Source organism: Salvelinus namaycush, unplaced genomic scaffold (assembly GCF_016432855.1).
Source record: "Salvelinus namaycush isolate Seneca unplaced genomic scaffold, SaNama_1.0 Scaffold1559, whole genome shotgun sequence".
NCBI lineage: Eukaryota > Metazoa > Chordata > Actinopteri > Salmoniformes > Salmonidae > Salvelinus > Salvelinus namaycush.
Window position 1 is genome coordinate 377 of NW_024058296.1, and position 20760 is coordinate 21136.

Consider the following 20760-nt stretch of genomic DNA (forward strand, 5'->3'; position numbering starts at 1 on the left):
GCATAAATACAATGCTGCATTTCGCAACATAATGTTTTGACAAAATGCCAACAATATTTTGCTACAAACAAATGTTTCCACCTTTCGATTGGTCCACAAAGTCTCCTTCACAACTGACTTCAAAGATCTCCATAAGCACAGTCAGTTGACTCAAGTCATCCTTAAGCCTGCCGCCAAGCAACGGTTTATCATTAACAAAGACATCAGGGTAAAGCGCAAACGAGCACTACCATAAATTTTGCAATCGAGATTCCCACATTTGGAAAATTCGCAAGAGGTCAGCACAGCCAGAGTGGAATGGCTGAGCCCCACACTGGGTGAATCAGCTTCTTGATCACGGTATCTCTTCTGCTTAGTGGAGGGCAAGTCTCTCCAGTGCCAACATTTTACGCTAACGGTAACCACTTTGTGTTCTGATAATATCATATCACATCGACCTGCGTTAAATGCCGTTTAGGAATGCACTTGCACACAGAGTAGTGAAAAAGTAGTTTATTTTGTTTACTAGATTATATCAGTGAACCACTAGATTCCCATCATGCAACACTGTCAAAAAAATCACCAATTACTTTTTAATATCTTAACCTATCTGATATCACAAATGTTTGCGATATGACGAAATACAATCACATTCAGAAACACACACACACACACACACACACAGACAAATGCATGAAACCAATTGATTTATTATCGATAACATCTCAGATTCTCTTGTGCTTTTGATTTACTCCATAAAAGAAGGGTTGTAATTCCAACATGGAAAACACAGGGCCATCAGACACCAGTCCAGTTCCACTCCTCACCAGCATTATTTCCTTTGATCATTTGAACAGGGCGAGGGAGCACAGAGCACACACAAGCTGCATTCAGTAACAATATTCTTATTTGTCTTATAAATAAAAGGCAGTTGCTCCCTGACAACACAAGGAACTTTGATCGTATTAACCTGTTTGGGCTGCAAGCCCGACACCGCCCACAATATGACAACATCCAGCTCTATTGCAGGGCGCGAAATTCAAAATCTATTTTTTAAAAATATTTAACTTTCACACATTAACAAGTCCAATACAGCATTTGAAAGATAAACATCTTGCCAATCCAGCCAACATGTCCGATTTTTTAAATGTTTTACAGAGAAAACACCACATATATTTATGTTAGCTCACCACCAAATAAAAAAGAGGACAGACATTTTTCACAGCCCAAGTAGGATTCAAGTAGCATGCACAAGCCAACCTAACTAACCTAGAACCAACCTAAATAACCTAGAAAAAACTACCTCAGATGACAGTCCTATAACATGTTACACAATAAATCTATGTTTTGTTCAAAAAATGTGCATATTTTAGCTATAAATCAGTTTTACATTACTGCTACCATCATAGCTACAGTCTGAAATCGCACGGGAGTAGCCAGAGAAAATACAGACACCAACGTCAACTACTAATTACACCTCATAAAACATTTCAGAAAAATATATGGTGGATAGCTAATGAAAGACAAAGATCGTGTGAATAGAGCCAATATTTCCGATTTTTGAAGTGTTTTACAGCGAAAACACAATATATCGTTATATTAGCTTACTACATTAGCTAGCATACGGCAGCATTGATTCTAGTCAAACGGTAGCATAGCACAGTTCGACAGATATATGAAAAAGCATCCCAAATTGGGTCCTTATCTTTGTTGATATTCCATCAGAATGTTGTAAAGGGGTCCATTGTCCAGTACAGTCTTTGTTTGGGTTCCAGAACGAACTATTTCCCTCTTGGATTAGCAAGCACACTGGCCGTGCGGCGCTAACCTCTCTTTCTTCAAACAATTCTTGCGTCGCATCATGTCTAAAGTCCAGAATAAATTTCAATAATATAATTAAACTATATTGAAAAAACATACTTTAGGATGATTTTGTGACATGTATCAAATAATATCGTAGCCAGAGCTCATATTCACCTTTAACGAGCGTTTTCCATGAGCCGAGTCCATATTCTACTTCGCGCCCAGAAAAAAAAATAAAGTGCGCAAGTCTCACTCCAAGAGGTTGTGTTCAGTCCCAGGACGAGATATTCAACTGCTTTCTGCTCTCACTTCCGCATTACACCCAGAGGAAGGCGTGTGACGTGTTTCTACAGTCCTAAGTGACATGACCTTTTATAGACAAGCTCTTAAAGAGAGACATCGCATTTGGAAATCTCAATTCCGGATAGGAAATGGGCTGTAAAAATAGTTCTGTTCCACTTAGAGAAATAATTCAAACGTTTTTAGAAACTAGAGACTGTTTTCTATCCAATAGTAGTAAATATATGCATATTGTAAAAGCAAAAATTGATTAAGAGGCCGTTTGAAAATGTGCGCATATTTTCCAGTTTTTCCAATATTCACCCTGCAGCCATAAGAAGTTAAAAGGGCAGGGGAGACTAGCCCATAGAAGCTGCATTTAGTCAATTCAGCATCAAATGCTTACTACAAGGCAGTGTTGCTGATGAAATAATGCCACACCCCCTAGTGGACAAAAGGATTACAGCACCTGGTATTCCCAGGCGGTCTCCCATCCAAGTACTAACCAGGCCCGACCAAACTTAGCTTCCGAGATCAGACGAGATCGGGCGTATTCAGGCTGGTATGGCCGTAAGCGAAGGTACATCTCTTGGCACACCATATAAAGTCAAAGTGAGTCTGATAAACAGACATTGCATTCTCACCAATTAGATAAGCAGCTTGAACTTTGGCTCACTCAAAAAGTGGAAGAAATTACATATACTGTAGCCATCACTTTTTAGCACAGATAGTTGGATGAAATACAAACAAACCTTGCTAACATTTCAAAGCGAGGGCACATATTTCAGCCTTGTGGGAAAAAACGGACAAATACAATGACTTCTGACAAATACATCATCAGCAACAGTTTCCCATGCAGCTATCCTACTAGCCACAATAAATACACAAAAGCTCTGGATGTTGAAAACCTATTGCATTGTTCTGTGCTAAGGAGGAACGCATGTATGGACAATTTCATATTGGAAGCGCATGACACATCATGACCGGGGTGGGGGGGGTTAGAGTGGCTTCTCAACTATCTCCTGATTGAAGTGCCAGCGTGGCATAAATACAATGCTGCATTTCGCAACATAATGTTTTGACAAAATGCCAACAATATTTTGCTACAAACAAATGTTTCCACCTTTCGATTGGTCCACAAAGTCTCCTTCACAACTGACTTCAAAGATCTCCATAAGCACAGTCAGTTGACTCAAGTCATCCTTAAGCCTGCCACCAAGCAACGGTTTATCATAAACAAAGACATCAGGGTAAAGCGCAAACAAGCACTACCATAAATTTTGCAATCCAGATTCCCACATTTGGAAAATTCGCAAGGGGTCAGCACAGCCAGAGTGCAATGGCTGAGCCCCACACCTGGTGAACCACCTTCTTGATCTCGGTATCTCTTCTGCTTAGTGGAGGAAAAGTCTCTCCAGTGCCAACATTTTCCGCTAACGGTAACCACTTTGTGTTCTGATAATATCATATCACATCGACCTGCGTTAAATGCCGTTTAGGAATGCACTTGCACACAGAGTAGTGAAAAAGTAGTTTATTTTGTTTACTAGATTATATCAGTGAACCACTAGATTCCCATCATGCAACACTGTCGAAAAAATCACCAATTACTTTTTAATATCTTAACCTATCTGATATCACAAATGTTTGCGATATGACGAAATACAATCACATTCAGACACACACACACACAGACAAATGCATGAAACCAATTGATTTATTATCGATAACATCTCAGATTCTCTTGTGCTTTTGATTTACTCCATAAAAGAAGGGTTCTAATTCCAACATGGAAAACACAGGGCCATCAGACACCAGTCCAGTTCCACTCCTCACCAGCATTATTTCCTTTGATCATTTGAACAGGGCGAGGGAGCACAGAGCACACACAAGCTGCATTCAGTAACAATATTCTTATTTGTCTTATAAATAAAAGGCAGTTGCTCCCTGACAACACAAGGAACTTTGATCGTATTAAAAGGGCAGGGGAGACTAGCCCATAGAAGCTGCATTTAGTCAATTCAGCATCAAATGCTTTCTACAAGGCAGTGTTGCTGATGAAATAATGCCACACCCCCTAGTGGACAAAAGGCTTACAGCACCTGGTATTCCCAGGCTGGTATGGCCGTAAGCGAAGGTACATCTCTTGGCACACCATATAAAGTCAAAGTGAGTCTGATAAACAGACATTGCATTCTCACCAATTAGATAAGCAGCTTGAACTTTGGCTCACTCAAAAAGTGGAAGAAATTACATATACTGTAGCCATCACTTTTTAGCACAGATAGTTGGATGAAATACAAACAAACCTTGCTAACATTTCAAAGCGAGGGCACATATTTCAGCCTTGTGGGAAAAAACGGACAAATACAATGACTTCTGACAAATACATCATCAGCAACAGTTTCCCATGCAGCTATCCTACTAGCCACAATAAATACACAAAAGCTCTGGATGTTGAAAACCTATTGCATTGTTCTGTGCTAAGGAGGAACGCATGTATGGACAATTTCATATTGGAAGCGCATGACACATCATGACCGGGGTGGGGGGGGTTAGAGTGGCTTCTCAACTATCTCCTGATTGAAGTGCCAGCGTGGCATAAATACAATGCTGCATTTCGCAACATAATGTTTTGACAAAATGCCAACAATATTTTGCTACAAACAAATGTTTCCACCTTTCGATTGGTCCACAAAGTCTCCTTCACAACTGACTTCAAAGATCTCCATAAGCACAGTCAGTTGACTCAAGTCATCCTTAAGCCTGCCGCCAAGCAACGGTTTATCATTAACAAAGACATCAGGGTAAAGCGCAAACAAGCACTACCATAAATTTTGCAATCCAGATTCCCACATTTGGAAAATTCGCAAGGGGTCAGCACAGCCAGAGTGCAATGGCTGAGCCCCACACCTGGTGAACCACCTTCTTGATCTCGGTATCTCTTCTGCTTAGTGGAGGAAAAGTCTCTCCAGTGCCAACATTTTCCGCTAACGGTAACCACTTTGTGTTCTGATAATATCATATCACATCGACCTGCGTTAAATGCCGTTTAGGAATGCACTTGCACACAGAGTAGTGAAAAAGTAGTTTATTTTGTTTACTAGATTATATCAGTGAACCACTAGATTCCCATCATGCAACACTGTCGAAAAAATCACCAATTACTTTTTAATATCTTAACCTATCTGATATCACAAATGTTTGCGATATGACGAAATACAATCACATTCAGACACACACACACACAGACAAATGCATGAAACCAATTGATTTATTATCGATAACATCTCAGATTCTCTTGTGCTTTTGATTTACTCCATAAAAGAAGGGTTGTAATTCCAACATGGAAAACACAGGGCCATCAGACACCAGTCCAGTTCCACTCCTCACCAGCATTATTTCCTTTGATCATTTGAACAGGGCGAGGGAGCACAGAGCACACACAAGCTGCATTCAGTAACAATATTCTTATTTGTCTTATAAATAAAAGGCAGTTGCTCCCTGACAACACAAGGAACTTTGATCGTATTAAAAGGGCAGGGGAGACTAGCCCATAGAAGCTGCATTTAGTCAATTCAGCATCAAATGCTTTCTACAAGGCAGTGTTGCTGATGAAATAATGCCACACCCCCTAGTGGACAAAAGGCTTACAGCACCTGGTATTCCCAGGCTGGTATGGCCGTAAGCGAAGGTACATCTCTTGGCACACCATATAAAGTCAAAGTGAGTCTGATAAACAGACATTGCATTCTCACCAATTAGATAAGCAGCTTGAACTTTGGCTCACTCAAAAAGTGGAAGAAATTACATATACTGTAGCCATCACTTTTTAGCACAGATAGTTGGATGAAATACAAACAAACCTTGCTAACATTTCAAAGCGAGGGCACATATTTCAGCCTTGTGGGAAAAAACGGACAAATACAATGACTTCTGACAAATACATCATCAGCAACAGTTTCCCATGCAGCTATCCTACTAGCCACAATAAATACACAAAAGCTCTGGATGTTGAAAACCTATTGCATTGTTCTGTGCTAAGGAGGAACGCATGTATGGACAATTTCATATTGGAAGCGCATGACACATCATGACCGGGGTGGGGGGGGTTAGAGTGGCTTCTCAACTATCTCCTGATTGAAGTACCAGCGTGGCATAAATACAATGCTGCATTTCGCAACATAATGTTTTGACAAAATGCCAACAATATTTTGCTACAAACAAATGTTTCCACCTTTCGATTGGTCCACAAAGTCTCCTTCACAACTGACTTCAAAGATCTCCATAAGCACAGTCAGTTGACTCAAGTCATCCTTAAGCCTGCCGCCAAGCAACAGTTTATCATTAACAAAGACATCAGGGTAAAGCGCAAACAAGCACTACCATAAATTTTGCAATCCAGATTCCCACATTTGGAAAATTCGCAAGGGGTCAGCACAGCCAGAGTGCAATGGCTGAGCCCCACACCAGGTGAACCACCTTCTTGATCACGGTATCTCTTCTGCTTAGTGGAGGAAAAGTCTCTCCAGTGCCAACATTTTCCGCTAACGGTAACCACTTTGTGTTCTGATAATATCATATCACATCGACCTGCGTTAAATGCCGTTTAGGAATGCACTTGCACACAGAGTAGTGAAAAAGTAGTTTATTTTGTTTACTAGATTATATCAGTGAACCACTAGATTCCCATCATGCAACACTGTCGAAAAAATCACCAATTACTTTTTAATATCTTAACCTATCTGATATCACAAATGTTTGCGATATGACGAAATACAATCACATTCAGACACACACACACACACAGACAAATGCATGAAACCAATTGATTTATTATCGATAACATCTCAGATTCTCTTGTGCTTTTGATTTACTCCATAAAAGAAGGGTTGTAATTCCAACATGGAAAACACAGGGCCATCAGACACCAGTCCAGTTCCACTCCTCACCAGCATTATTTCCTTTGATCATTTGAACAGGGCGAGGGAGCACAGAGCACACACAAGCTGCATTCAGTAACAATATTCTTATTTGTCTTATAATAAAAGGCAGTTGCTCCCTGACAACACAAGGAACTTTGATCGTATTAAAAGGGCAGGGGAGACTAGCCCATAGAAGCTGCATTTAGTCAATTCAGCATCAAATGCTTACTACAAGGCAGTGTTGCTGATGAAATAATGCCACACCCCCTAGTGGACAAAAGGCTTACAGCACCTGGTATTCCCAGGCGGTCTCCCATCCAAGTACTAACCAGGCCCGACCCTGCTTAGCTTCCGAGATCAGACGAGATCGGGCGTATTTTTTTTTTTTTATTTTTTTTTTATCTTTTATTATGAAAAAACACATAATATTTACAACATTCAATCAATAATAAAAAAGGATGAACAATTCATCCTTTTACAAAATCAAAAAATCAAAAATAAATAAAATAAAACCTATTAAAAAACACAATCATCCACTAAATCCACTTAATAATGAAATACAAGTTTCCCATTTGACAGAATTTCAATAAAAGTACTCCCCCACACAAACAATTTTTCAAAATTTCCTCCACCGTATCTATATATTATCTCTATATCTCTCTCTAATATGCTCCTAAAAAAACCTTCCACACTCACAATTTTCCCTTCATAATGACCTAAATTCCTTCTTAATCTTATCGCATATCTAGCATGACTTAGTATAAAATTCACCAAATTAAAATTTAAAACTTTACTTTTCCCATTTACACCAAAAAGAAACAACCTCCTCCACTCCACCCCAGTAAAAATCTCTTCTCCCCAATGTTTTACTAAAAGCCCTTTTAAAAACTCGTGAAAGTCTTTCAACCTACTACATTCAATAAAAAAGTGCATCAAATTTTCCACCCCCGTACCACAAATATCGCATTCTCTTTTAATATCCCTATTTATTTGATGCAAAACCACATTTGTAAAAATCCTATTATGTTTCAATTTAAAATCATTGTCTTCACATTCTATAAAATTATATTTTACATTTACATTCTTCCATATTGATTTTACATCCATGTTTGGAAACACCCTAGACCACACTTTCTCCGCAGCAGGACTTTTTATCTCTTTTAAAATACATTTTCTATAAACCATTTTAACTTTTAGCCCTGATAAATCATGTTTCTCCCCATTACTTTCATAATATAAAACTGGTAAAGCCCTAGATCTTTTGACCACCTCTTTGTTTATTAAAATCACCCACTCCCCGGGAATACATCCTAATATTTTCTTGTACATATTCTCCACAGTAGTTTTACTTATTTCTTCATCTACTTCAACCACATTGTCATATATAGCCTGAAATGGAAGAAACCCAGGAATTACCTCATATGCTATGTCACCTATCTGCCTCATCCCAGCCCTCATAAAATATTTACAAAACAACATCATATTATTGCACTTTATCTTTGGATTTAAAAATATCGGCTGATTTAAAATATTTTCTAAACTGGTACATTCATAATAAATATTTGGTAAAAACCGCCCCCAAGCCTCAAACACTTCTCTGTAAAACAAAGGTATATTACCTAACATTTCCTTCTTCATACTCATCAATAAACCATTGTCCCCCATCCTCCCAACCTCCTGCAAATACTCTTTAAAAAACCTTTTCCACCCATAATCCAATTCACCAAATAAATATTTCCGTACCATTTTTACTCTAATTGCTGTTTTCCTTACACTTAAATCTACCAACTTCAAACCCCCCTCCTCATAACCTGCAATCAAAGTTTTAAAAGCTATTCTCACCCCCTTCCCTTCCCATAAAAAATCAACTACAATTTTATTCATTTCAGATAAAACCCATTCTGGCATATCCAAAACATTCATTACATAAATAAATATTGACATCAACAATGAATTTATGACAATTACTTTCCCTTTTAATTTCAAAGACCTCCCCCTCCACATATTTACCACCTTTCTAACTTTATTTATTACACCACTCCATGTCAAATCCCTAGCTTCCATTTCTTTCACCCCTAAAAACACTCCTAATACCTTAAAATAATCTTTAACCACTTTAAAAGGAAAATTCCCCTCATTAATCTTCCCAATATACATTACTACTGACTTCTCCATGTTAACCTTTGCACCCGATGCTTGTCCATATACTTTAAAACACTCCATCACCCTTTTTACACTACCCTCATCTCTAACTGTTATAGTGGTATCATCTGCGTATTGATGTATCAAACTAAAACCTCCTTGCGGAGTCTCTACACAATTTATAAGATTATCTCTTTTAAGAAATGCTGCTAAAGGTTCTACCGATAAAACGAATAATAAAGCTGATAAAGGACACCCCTGTCTCACAGATCTCTCAAGAATAAAAGAATCGGTTAAAACCCCATTACATTTCACCCTACTTTTTGCCTTCTTATATAATAATTTTATCCATCCTATTATTCTATTACCAAAACCATATTTATCCATTACCCTAAACATAAAATCATGTTCCACCCTATCAAAAGCTTTATTTAAATCTATGCTTAAAACAATTCCCCCCATCTTATCATGATTCATTTTATTTATCACATCTCTAATTGTATTAATTGTATCCGCAATATCTCTACCAGGCACACTATAATTCTGTGTAGGTGCTATAATATCATTTAAAACTTGCTTCATTCTATTTGCCAGTATCTTTGCTAAAATCTTATAATCCGAATTTAATAAACTAATTGGCCTATAATTCTCCAATTTTAATTTACTCCCCTTATTTTTATATAAAATCGTTATCAGCCCTGTCACCATAGATTCAGAAATACTATCATTATCCTCCATATATTGATAAACTTCCAATAAAATAGGTGCTAAAAAACTGGCATATATTTTATAAAACTCTGCAATTATTCCATCTACTCCAGGACTCTTATTTACTTGTAAACCCTTAATCGCATCTTTAACTTCAGTCAATGTTATCTTCCCATCACACATTTGTTTATCCTCTACATTAATTTGCACATCCACACTATCCAATATCTCCTTTACACACCCCTCATCCACCTCCCCTTTCTTAAATAAATCCTTATAAAAATTCTGCACTGTTTCTAAAACCTCTACATAATCATTGACAACTTCACCCTTTATATTTTCGATCTCTCTAATATATGTTCTCCTCTGTTTATTCTTCTCTAAACCAAGAAAAAATGAAGTACATTTCTCCCCCTCCAAAACATACTTTGCCTTACTTCTTATAATTGCACCCTTACACTTATCTATTTCATATTTAGTCAATTGTGCTTTTAATTCCAAAAACTTTCCTATATTATAATTAGGTTCACTGTCACACTTCCTCATTTCTTTATCCAATTTAGCCCTCAACTCATTTTCTTCTCTTTTCATCCTACCTCTCTTTTTCCTTGCATATCCTATACTAAAAACTTTTATTTTTTCCTTAACCTTATCCCACCATGAACACTTATCATTCTCTTTCTGCTTATCCTCCATTTCACATGCTATCAAAGATTTAAGTTGTTTCCCATATTCCTCATCTCCCAAATACCCTGCATTCATACACCATATTCCACCCCCTGTTCTTTCCTTATCTAATCCCACTGAAAATGTTAAACCTGCATGATCACTAAAAGTTGTAAAAACATACTTAATATCTTTCATAAAATTCCTTAAACCTTCTTTTACTAAAACCAGATCTATCCTCGTTTGTTTCAAATCCCCTAAAACCACCTGCCTTCTAGAAAATTCTCTTTTTTCTGGATTTTCCTCTCTCCATATATCAATTATTCCTTTTTCTAACATCATCTTCTTTAAAACCCCCCTAGATACATCACTTCTAAAAATAGCTCCTCTTGTCATATCCAGTCTATCCATTTTAACATTAAAATCCCCAACTACAATACAGTTTCCCTCACACCATTTCCCTATTTCTAAAAATAAATCTTTGCGCTCTATTTCAGTATTAGGCGCATAAATATTTATAATTCTAAAAACCATACTCATATATTCAAAATCTACAATTAAAATCCTCCCATTATTATCATTATATATCTGTTTCACATTATCCACCACATCCCTCCTCAATAAAATAGCAACCCCACTTGAATTCCCTCTGCCGTTGTTTACATAAATAAAATCCCTCCATATTTTTTTTAACTTCTAAAACACATACATTATCCCAGTGCGTCTCTTGAATACATAAAATATCTGACTTCTTCATTTTTATTATTCTATTAAATTTTCCCATTGTCCTCAATCCATTTGCATTTATTGACATTATATTTACCATTCTAATAAATAATAAAATGATAAAATATAATTTCATTTTCCTCTACCTGTTATCCAGTTTCTTTCCTCTTCCACCCTTTCTCTCCCCCTCTTCCCGCCGCTTTCCTCTTCCTGTATCCTTCCCTCGTTCTTTCAATCTTTTCTCCATCCTCCGTATCCGATATCTCTTCCAAGTCCATGTTTTCCAGCCAACTCACCCTCTTGACATCCACATCCGTTGTGCTCCCCGTATTCATCTCCGCTTCTTGTATAGTCGTTGTGCTCCCCGTGCTCATCACCGTCTCTGGTATTGTCATCAACTCCATAACCCCCTCCATTTCTTCACCCCCCGAGCTACTTGTTAGTGCTGTGCCTTCCCCCAAAACCTGTGAGTCCCCCGTGCTTCCCCCCAGTCCACTCCCCCCCTCCTCCTGAAAACTCCCTCTTCTTATTTCTGTGTCCATACTGCTCCCAATTTCATTTATCTTCTGGTCCTTCTTCCTTCTTCCTTCCTCCGTCTCTCCACCTTCCACCACGTCCTCTCCTCCACCTTCTTCTCCTTCTTGCGACAATCCCACTGCTTCCTCATATATTGTTTGACTCCCCTCTTCAGCCCTAACCTCTCCACAGTTGCACTCCGCCAATCTCTTTCTGCATCCACCACAAAAATTCCTTTCCTTCTCTCCATCACATTCTCTCGCATAGTGTCCTTGATTGCCACACTTAAAACACTTAAATTCCGGGCAGTCTTTAACTATGTGCCCGGGTTGAATACACATACGACACACTCTGACCTGTTTGTCATGAATGACTCTGAAATATTCTGCTCCCTCCAACGTCTCAATTCTTGTAGAATAAGGTAATGATGTCACTTTTTCTGTGAACTTGACCTTGCAGAAACGTGTCCCGTCAACCACCTCCGTTCCTGGCCAAACTCTCCTCCTTATCTCCGAGACAGCCGCCACTCCCCAGCTACTCAGCTTGCCCAGTATCACACCGTCTTCTACATATACTGGGAGATTCATGAACGACACCACCACTTCCTTCACATTAATATCTCTCGCCAGAATCTTTGTATCCTTTATTCTTAATCCATCCATTAGACGTTCTTTTCCTTTTTCATTTCTCATCGTAATTTCGTACTTCTTCTCCCCTTTCATTCGGCATCCCACCACCTCTCCACACACCTCCTTAATTGCTCTTAGTAGTTCCATTGTCGTCACCTTGTCTTCTCCTTCCAACTCAATTGCCACCGTGTATTCCTTGCCATATTTCATTTCTTCTTTATCTTCATTTTTCTTCCGTTGCGCTTTTTCGTTGTCTTTGTCCATTCCGTTTGTCTTTTCCATGTTGTCCGTCATAGTAAAAAAATGAATCCAAAAAACTCTCCCCCAAGCAGAAAAACTGCAAGGGGGAAGACTAACCAAACTTAAAACTATTCAACTGAAGAAAATAATAAATTATATTGCAAAAACCAATTAATTAACAAAAATAGCTCTCGAGCAAACACTCTCCAGCAAACACTCACTCACAGCTCAGACACTCGCACCTGTCGTCACTTCTCCAATCAGGAAATGCGCATTCAGGCTGGTATGGCCGTAAGCGAAGGTACATCTCTTGGCACACCATATAAAGTCAAAGTGAGTCTGATAAACAGACATTGCATTCTCACCAATTAGATAAGCAGCTTGAACTTTGGCTCACTCAAAAAGTGGAAGAAATTACATATACTGTAGCCATCACTTTTTAGCACAGATAGTTGGATGAAATACAAACAAACCTTGCTAAACATTTCTAAGCGAGGGCACATATTTCAGCCTTGTGGGAAAAAACGGACAAATACAATGACTTCTGACAAATACATCATCAGCAACAGTTTCCCATGCAGCTATCCTACTAGCCACAATAAATACACAAAAGCTCTGGATGTTGAAAACCTATTGCATTGTTCTGTGCTAAGGAGGAACGCATGTATGGACAATTTCATATTGGAAGCGCATGACACATCATGACCGGGGGGGGGGGTTAGAGTGGCTTCTCAACTATCTCCTGATTGAAGTACCAGCGTGGCATAAATACAATGCTGCATTTCGCAACATAATGTTTTCGACAAAATGCCAACAATATTTTGCTACAAACAAATGTTTCCACCTTTCGATTGGTCCACAAAGTCTCCTTCACAACTGACTTCAAAGATCTCCATAAGCACAGTCAGTTGACTCAAGTCATCCTTAAGCCTGCCGCCAAGCAACAGTTTATCATTAACAAAGACATCAGGGTAAAGCGCAAACGAGCACTACCATAAATTTTGCAATCGGATTCCCACATTTGGAAAATTCGCAAGGGGTCAGCACAGCCAGAGTGCAATGGCTGAGCCCCACACCGGGTGAACCACCTTCTTGATCACGGTATCTCTTCTGCTTAGTGGAGGAAAAGTCTCTCCAGTGCCAACATTTTCCGCTAACGGTAACCACTTTGTGTTCTGATAATATCATATCACATCGACCTGCGTTAAATGCCGTTTAGGAATGCACTTGCACACAGAGTAGTGAAAAAGTAGTTTATTTTGTTTACTAGATTATATCAGTGAACCACTAGATTCCCATCATGCAACACTGTCGAAAAAATCACCAATTACTTTTTAATATCTTAACCTATCTGATATCACAAATGTTTGCGATATGACGAAATACAATCACATTCAGACACACACACACACACAGACAAATGCATGAAACCAATTGATTTATTATCGATAACATCTCAGATTCTCTTGTGCTTTTGATTTACTCCATAAAAGAAGGGTTGTAATTCCAACATGGAAAACACAGGGCCATCAGACACCAGTCCAGTTCCACTCCTCACCAGCATTATTTCCTTTGATCATTTGAACAGGGCGAGGGAGCACAGAGCACACACAAGCTGCATTCAGTAACAATATTCTTATTTGTCTTATAAATAAAAGGCAGTTGCTCCCTGACAACACAAGGAACTTTGATCGTATTAAAAGGGCAGGGGAGACTAGCCCATAGAAGCTGCATTTAGTCAATTCAGCATCAAATGCTTACTACAAGGCAGTGTTGCTGATGAAATAATGCCACACCCCCTAGTGGACAAAAGGCTTACAGCACCTGGTATTCCCAGGCGGTCTCCCATCCAAGTACTAACCAGGCCCGACCCTGCTTAGCTTCCGAGATCAGACGAGATCGGGCGTATTCAGGCTGGTATGGCCGTAAGCGAAGGTACATCTCTTGGCACACCATATAAAGTCAAAGTGAGTCTGATAAACAGACATTGCATTCTCACCAATTAGATAAGCAGCTTGAACTTTGGCTCACTCAAAAAGTGGAAGAAATTACATATACTGTAGCCATCACTTTTTAGCACAGATAGTTGGATGAAATACAAACAAACCTTGCTAAACATTTCTAAGCGAGGGCACATATTTCAGCCTTGTGGGAAAAAACGGACAAATACAATGACTTCTGACAAATACATCATCAGCAACAGTTTCCCATGCAGCTATCCTACTAGCCACAATAAATACACAAAAGCTCTGGATGTTGAAAACCTATTGCATTGTTCTGTGCTAAGGAGGAACGCATGTATGGACAATTTCATATTGGAAGCGCATGACACATCATGACCGGGGGGGGGGGTTAGAGTGGCTTCTCAACTATCTCCTGATTGAAGTACCAGCGTGGCATAAATACAATGCTGCATTTCGCAACATAATGTTTCGACAAAATGCCAACAATATTTTGCTACAAACAAATGTTTCCACCTTTCGATTGGTCCACAAAGTCTCCTTCACAACTGACTTCAAAGATCTCCATAAGCACAGTCAGTTGACTCAAGTCATCCTTAAGCCTGCCGCCAAGCAACAGTTTATCATTAACAAAGACATCAGGGTAAAGCTCAAACGAGCACTACCATAAATTTTGCAATCAGGATTCCCACATTTGGAAAATTCGCAAGGGGTCAGCACAGCCAGAGTGCAATGGCTGAGCCCCACACCGGGTGAACCACCTTCTTGATCACGGTATCTCTTCTGCTTAGTGGAGGAAAAGTCTCTCCAGTGCCAACATTTTCCGCTAACGGTAACCACTTTGTGTTCTGATAATATCATATCACATCGACCTGCGTTAAATGCCGTTTAGGAATGCACTTGCACACAGAGTAGTGAAAAAGTAGTTTATTTTGTTTACTAGATTATATCAGTGAACCACTAGATTCCCATCATGCAACACTGTCGAAAAAATCACCAATTACTTTTTAATATCTTAACCTATCTGATATCACAAATGTTTGCGATATGACGAAATACAATCACATTCAGACACACACACACACACAGACAAATGCATGAAACCAATTGATTTATTATCGATAACATCTCAGATTCTCTTGTGCTTTTGATTTACTCCATAAAAGAAGGGTTGTAATTCCAACATGGAAAACACAGGGCCATCAGACACCAGTCCAGTTCCACTCCTCACCAGCATTATTTCCTTTGATCATTTGAACAGGGCGAGGGAGCACAGAGCACACACAAGCTGCATTCAGTAACAATATTCTTATTTGTCTTATAAATAAAAGGCAGTTGCTCCCTGACAACACAAGGAACTTTGATCGTATTAAAAGGGCAGGGGAGACTAGCCCATAGAAGCTGCATTTAGTCAATTCAGCATCAAATGCTTACTACAAGGCAGTGTTGCTGATGAAATAATGCCACACCCCCTAGTGGACAAAAGGCTTACAGCACCTGGTATTCCCAGGCGGTCTCCCATCCAAGTACTAACCAGGCCCGACCCTGCTTAGCTTCCGAGATCAGACGAGATCGGGCGTATTCAGGCTGGTATGGCCGTAAGCGAAGGTACATCTCTTGGCACACCATATAAAGTCAAAGTGAGTCTGATAAACAGACATTGCATTCTCACCAATTAGATAAGCAGCTTGAACTTTGGCTCACTCAAAAAGTGGAAGAAATTACATATACTGTAGCCATCACTTTTTAGCACAGATAGTTGGATGAAATACAAACAAACCTTGCTAACATTTCTAAGCGAGGGCACATATTTCAGCCTTGTGGGAAAAAACGGACAAATACAATGACTTCTGACAAATACATCATCAGCAACAGTTTCCCATGCAGCTATCCTACTAGCCACAATAAATACACAAAAGCTCTGGATGTTGAAAACCTATTGCATTGTTCTGTGCTAAGGAGGAACGCATGTATGGACAATTTCATATTGGAAGCGCATGACACATCATGACCGGGGGGGGGGGTTAGAGTGGCTTCTCAACTATCTCCTGATTGAAGTACCAGCGTGGCATAAATACAATGCTGCATTTCGCAACATAATGTTTCGACAAAATGCCAACAATATTTTGCTACAAACAAATGTTTCCACCTTTCGATTGGTCCACAAAGTCTCCTTCACAACTGACTTCAAAGATCTCCATAAGCACAGTCAGTTGACTCAAGTCATCCTTAAGCCTGCCGCCAAGCAACAGGTTTATCATTAACAAAGACATCAGGGTAAAGCTCAAACGAGCACTACCATAAATTTTGCAATCGGATTCCCACATTTGGAAAATTCGCAAGGGGTCAGCACAGCCAGAGTGCAATGGCTGAGCCCCACACCGGGTGAACCACCTTCTTGATCACGGTATCTCTTCTGCTTAGTGGAGGAAAAGTCTCTCCAGTGCCAACATTTTCCGCTAACGGTAACCACTTTGTGTTCTGATAATATCATATCACATCGACCTGCGTTAAATGCCGTTTAGGAATGCACTTGCACACAGAGTAGTGAAAAAGTAGTTTATTTTGTTTACTAGATTATATCAGTGAACCACTAGATTCCCATCATGCAACACTGTCGAAAAAATCACCAATTACTTTTTAATATCTTAACCTATCTGATATCACAAATGTTTGCGATATGACGAAATACAATCACATTCAGACACACACACACACACAGACAAATGCATGAAACCAATTGATTTATTATCGATAACATCTCAGATTCTCTTGTGCTTTTGATTTACTCCATAAAAGAAGGGTTGTAATTCCAACATGGAAAACACAGGGCCATCAGACACCAGTCCAGTTCCACTCCTCACCAGCATTATTTCCTTTGATCATTTGAACAGGGCGAGGGAGCACAGAGCACACACAAGCTGCATTCAGTAACAATATTCTTATTTGTCTTATGAATAAAAGGCAGTTGCTCCCTGACAACACAAGGAACTTTGATCGTATTAAAAGGGCAGGGGAGACTAGCCCATAGAAGCTGCATTTAGTCAATTCAGCATCAAATGCTTACTACAAGGCAGTGTTGCTGATGAAATAATGCCACACCCCCTAGTGGACAAAAGGCTTACAGCACCTGGTATTCCCAGGCGGTCTCCCATCCAAGTACTAACCAGGCCCGACCCTGCTTAGCTTCCGAGATCAGACGAGATCGGGCGTATTCAGGCTGGTATGGCCGTAAGCGAAGGTACATCTCTTGGCACACCATATAAAGTCAAAGTGAGTCTGATAAACAGACATTGCATTCTCACCAATTAGATAAGCAGCTTGAACTTTGGCTCACTCAAAAAGTGGAAGAAATTACATATACTGTAGCCATCACTTTTTAGCACAGATAGTTGGATGAAATACAAACAAACCTTGCTAACATTTCTAAAGCGAGGGCACATATTTCAGCCTTGTGGGAAAAAACGGACAAATACAATGACTTCTGACAAATACATCATCAGCAACAGTTTCCCATGCAGCTATCCTACTAGCCACAATAAATACACAAAAGCTCTGGATGTTGAAAACCTATTGCATTGTTCTGTGCTAAGGAGGAACGCATGTATGGACAATTTCATATTGGAAGCGCATGACACATCATGACCGGGGGGGGGGGGTTAGAGTGGCTTCTCAACTATCTCCTGATTGAAGTACCAGCGTGGCATAAATACAATGCTGCATTTCGCAACATAATGTTTCGACAAAATGCCAACAATATTTTGCTACAAACAAATGTTTCCACCTTTCGATTGGTCCACAAAGTCTCCTTCACAACTGACTTCAAAGATCTCCATAAGCACAGTCAGTTGACTCAAGTCATCCTTAAGCCTGCCGCCAAGCAACAGGTTTATCATTAACAAAGACATCAGGGTAAAGCGCAAACGAGCACTACCATAAATTTTGCAATCGAGATTCCCACATTTGGAAAATTCGCAAGGGGTCAGCACAGCCAGAGTGCAATGGCTGAGCCCCACACCGGGTGAACCACCTTCTTGATCACGGTATCTCTTCTGCTTAGTGGAGGAAAAGTCTCTCCAGTGCCAACATTTTCCGCTAACGGTAACCACTTTGTGTTCTGATAATATCATATCACATCGACCTGCGTTAAATGCCGTTTAGGAATGCACTTGCACACAGAGTAGTGAAAAAGTAGTTTATTTTGTTTACTAGATTATATCAGTGAACCACTAGATTCCCATCATGCAACACTGTCGAAAAAATCACCAATTACTTTTTAATATCTTAACCTATCTGATATCACAAATGTTTGCGATATGACGAAATACAATCACATTCAGACACACACACACACACAGACAAATGCATGAAACCAATTGATTTATTATCGATAACATCTCAGATTCTCTTGTGCTTTTGATTTACTCCATAAAAGAAGGGTTGTAATTCCAACATGGAAAACACAGGGCCATCAGACACCAGTCCAGTTCCACTCCTCACCAGCATTATTTCCTTTGATCATTTGAACAGGGCGAGGGAGCACAGAGCACACACAAGCTGCATTCAGTAACAATATTCTTATTTGTCTTATAAATAAAAGGCAGTTGCTCCCTGACAACACAAGGAACTTTGATCGTATTAAAAGGGCAGGGGAGACTAGCCCATAGAAGCTGCATTTAGTCAATTCAGCATCAAATGCTTACTACAAGGCAGTGTTGCTGATGAAATAATGCCACACCCCCTAGTGGACAAAAGGCTTACAGCACCTGGTATTCCCAGGCGGTCTCCCATCCAAGTACTAACCAGGCCCGACCCTGCTTAGCTTCCGAGATCAGACGAGATCGGGCGCTAAGGAGGAACGCATGTATGGACAATTTCATATTGGAAGCGCATGACACATCATGACCGGGGTGGGGGGGGTTAGAGTGGCTTCTCAACTATCTCCTGATTGAAGTACCAGCGTGGCATAAATACAATGCTGCATTTCGCAACATAATGTTTTGACAAAATGCCAACAATATTTTGCTACAAACAAATGTTTCCACCTTTCGATTGGTCCACAAAGTCTCCTTCACAACTGACTTCAAAGATCTCCATAAGCACAGTCAGTTGACTCAAGTCATCCTTAAGCCTGCCGCCAAGCAACGGTTTATCATTAACAAAGACATCAGGGTAAAGCGCAAACAAGCACTACCATAAATTTTGCAATCCAGATTCCCACATTTGGAAAATTCACAAGGGGTCAGCACAGCCAGAGTGCAATGGCTGAGCCCCACACCGGGTGAACCACCTAAGCAGGCCCGACCCTGCTTAGCTTCCGAGATCAGACGAGATCAGGCGTATTTTTTTTTTTTTATCTTTTATTATGAAAAAACACATAATATTTACAACATTCAATCAATAATAAAAAAGGATGAACAATTCATCCTTTTACAAAATCAAAAAATAAAAAATAAATAAAATAAAACCTATTAAAAAACACAATCATCCACTAAATCCACTTAATAATGAAATACAAGTTTCCCATTTGACAGAATTTCAATAAAAGTACTCCCCCACACAAACAATTTTTCAAAATTTCCTCCACCGTATCTATATATTATCTCTATATCTCTCTCTAATATGCTCCTAAAAAAACCTTCCACACTCACAATTTTCCCTTCATAATGACCTAAATTTCTTCTTAATCTTATCGCATATCTAGAATGACTTAGTATAAAATTCACCAAATTAAAATTTAAAACTTTACTTTTCCCATTTACACCAAAAAGAAACAACCTCCTCCACTCCACCCCAGTAAAAATCTCTTCTCCCCAATGTTTTACTAAAAGCCCTTTTAAAAACTCGTGAAAGTCTTTCAACCTACTACATTCAATAAAAAAGTGCATCAAATTTTCCACCCCCGTACCACAAATATCGCATTCTCTTTTAATATCCCTATTTATTTGATGCAAAACCACATTTGTAAAAATCCTATTATGTTTCAATTTAAAATCATTGTCTTCACATTCTATAAAATTATATTTTACATTTACATTCTTCCATATTGATTTTACATCCATGTTTGGAAACACCCTAGACCACACTTTCTCCGCAGCAGGACTTTTTATCTCTTTTAAAATACATTTTCTATAAACCATTTTAACTTTTAGCCCTGATAAATCATGTTTCTCCCCATTACTTTCA

The 20760-nt window shown here is 39.2% G+C and overlaps 4 non-coding genes and 9 pseudogenes across 4 annotated transcripts; all 13 read right to left on the minus strand.

Annotated features, from left to right (window-relative positions):
* Nucleotides 1-209: 209 nt before the first annotated feature.
* Nucleotides 210-359, minus strand: LOC120037082 (annotated as a pseudogene).
* A 2159-nt stretch (nt 360-2518) lies between these two features.
* Nucleotides 2519-2637, minus strand: LOC120037069. Its single transcript, XR_005474757.1, has one exon. It is a non-coding gene; the product is annotated as a 5S ribosomal RNA (ribosomal RNA).
* A 675-nt stretch (nt 2638-3312) lies between these two features.
* On the minus strand, nt 3313-3462 carry LOC120037084 (annotated as a pseudogene).
* Nucleotides 3463-4869: 1407 nt separating this feature from the next.
* On the minus strand, nt 4870-5019 carry LOC120037085 (annotated as a pseudogene).
* Nucleotides 5020-6426: 1407 nt separating this feature from the next.
* On the minus strand, nt 6427-6576 carry LOC120037080 (annotated as a pseudogene).
* Nucleotides 6577-13585: 7009 nt separating this feature from the next.
* Nucleotides 13586-13734, minus strand: LOC120037077 (annotated as a pseudogene).
* A 691-nt stretch (nt 13735-14425) lies between these two features.
* Nucleotides 14426-14544, minus strand: LOC120037059. The gene has a single exon (XR_005474747.1). It is a non-coding gene; the product is annotated as a 5S ribosomal RNA (ribosomal RNA).
* Nucleotides 14545-15220: 676 nt separating this feature from the next.
* On the minus strand, nt 15221-15368 carry LOC120037081 (annotated as a pseudogene).
* Nucleotides 15369-16059: 691 nt separating this feature from the next.
* On the minus strand, nt 16060-16178 carry LOC120037070. The gene has a single exon (XR_005474758.1). It is a non-coding gene; the product is annotated as a 5S ribosomal RNA (ribosomal RNA).
* A 676-nt stretch (nt 16179-16854) lies between these two features.
* On the minus strand, nt 16855-17001 carry LOC120037079 (annotated as a pseudogene).
* Nucleotides 17002-17692: 691 nt separating this feature from the next.
* LOC120037078 lies at nt 17693-17811 on the minus strand. The gene has a single exon (XR_005474759.1). It is a non-coding gene; the product is annotated as a 5S ribosomal RNA (ribosomal RNA).
* Nucleotides 17812-18487: 676 nt separating this feature from the next.
* On the minus strand, nt 18488-18637 carry LOC120037072 (annotated as a pseudogene).
* Nucleotides 18638-19328: 691 nt separating this feature from the next.
* On the minus strand, nt 19329-19444 carry LOC120037071 (annotated as a pseudogene).
* Nucleotides 19445-20760: the final 1316 nt, after the last annotated feature.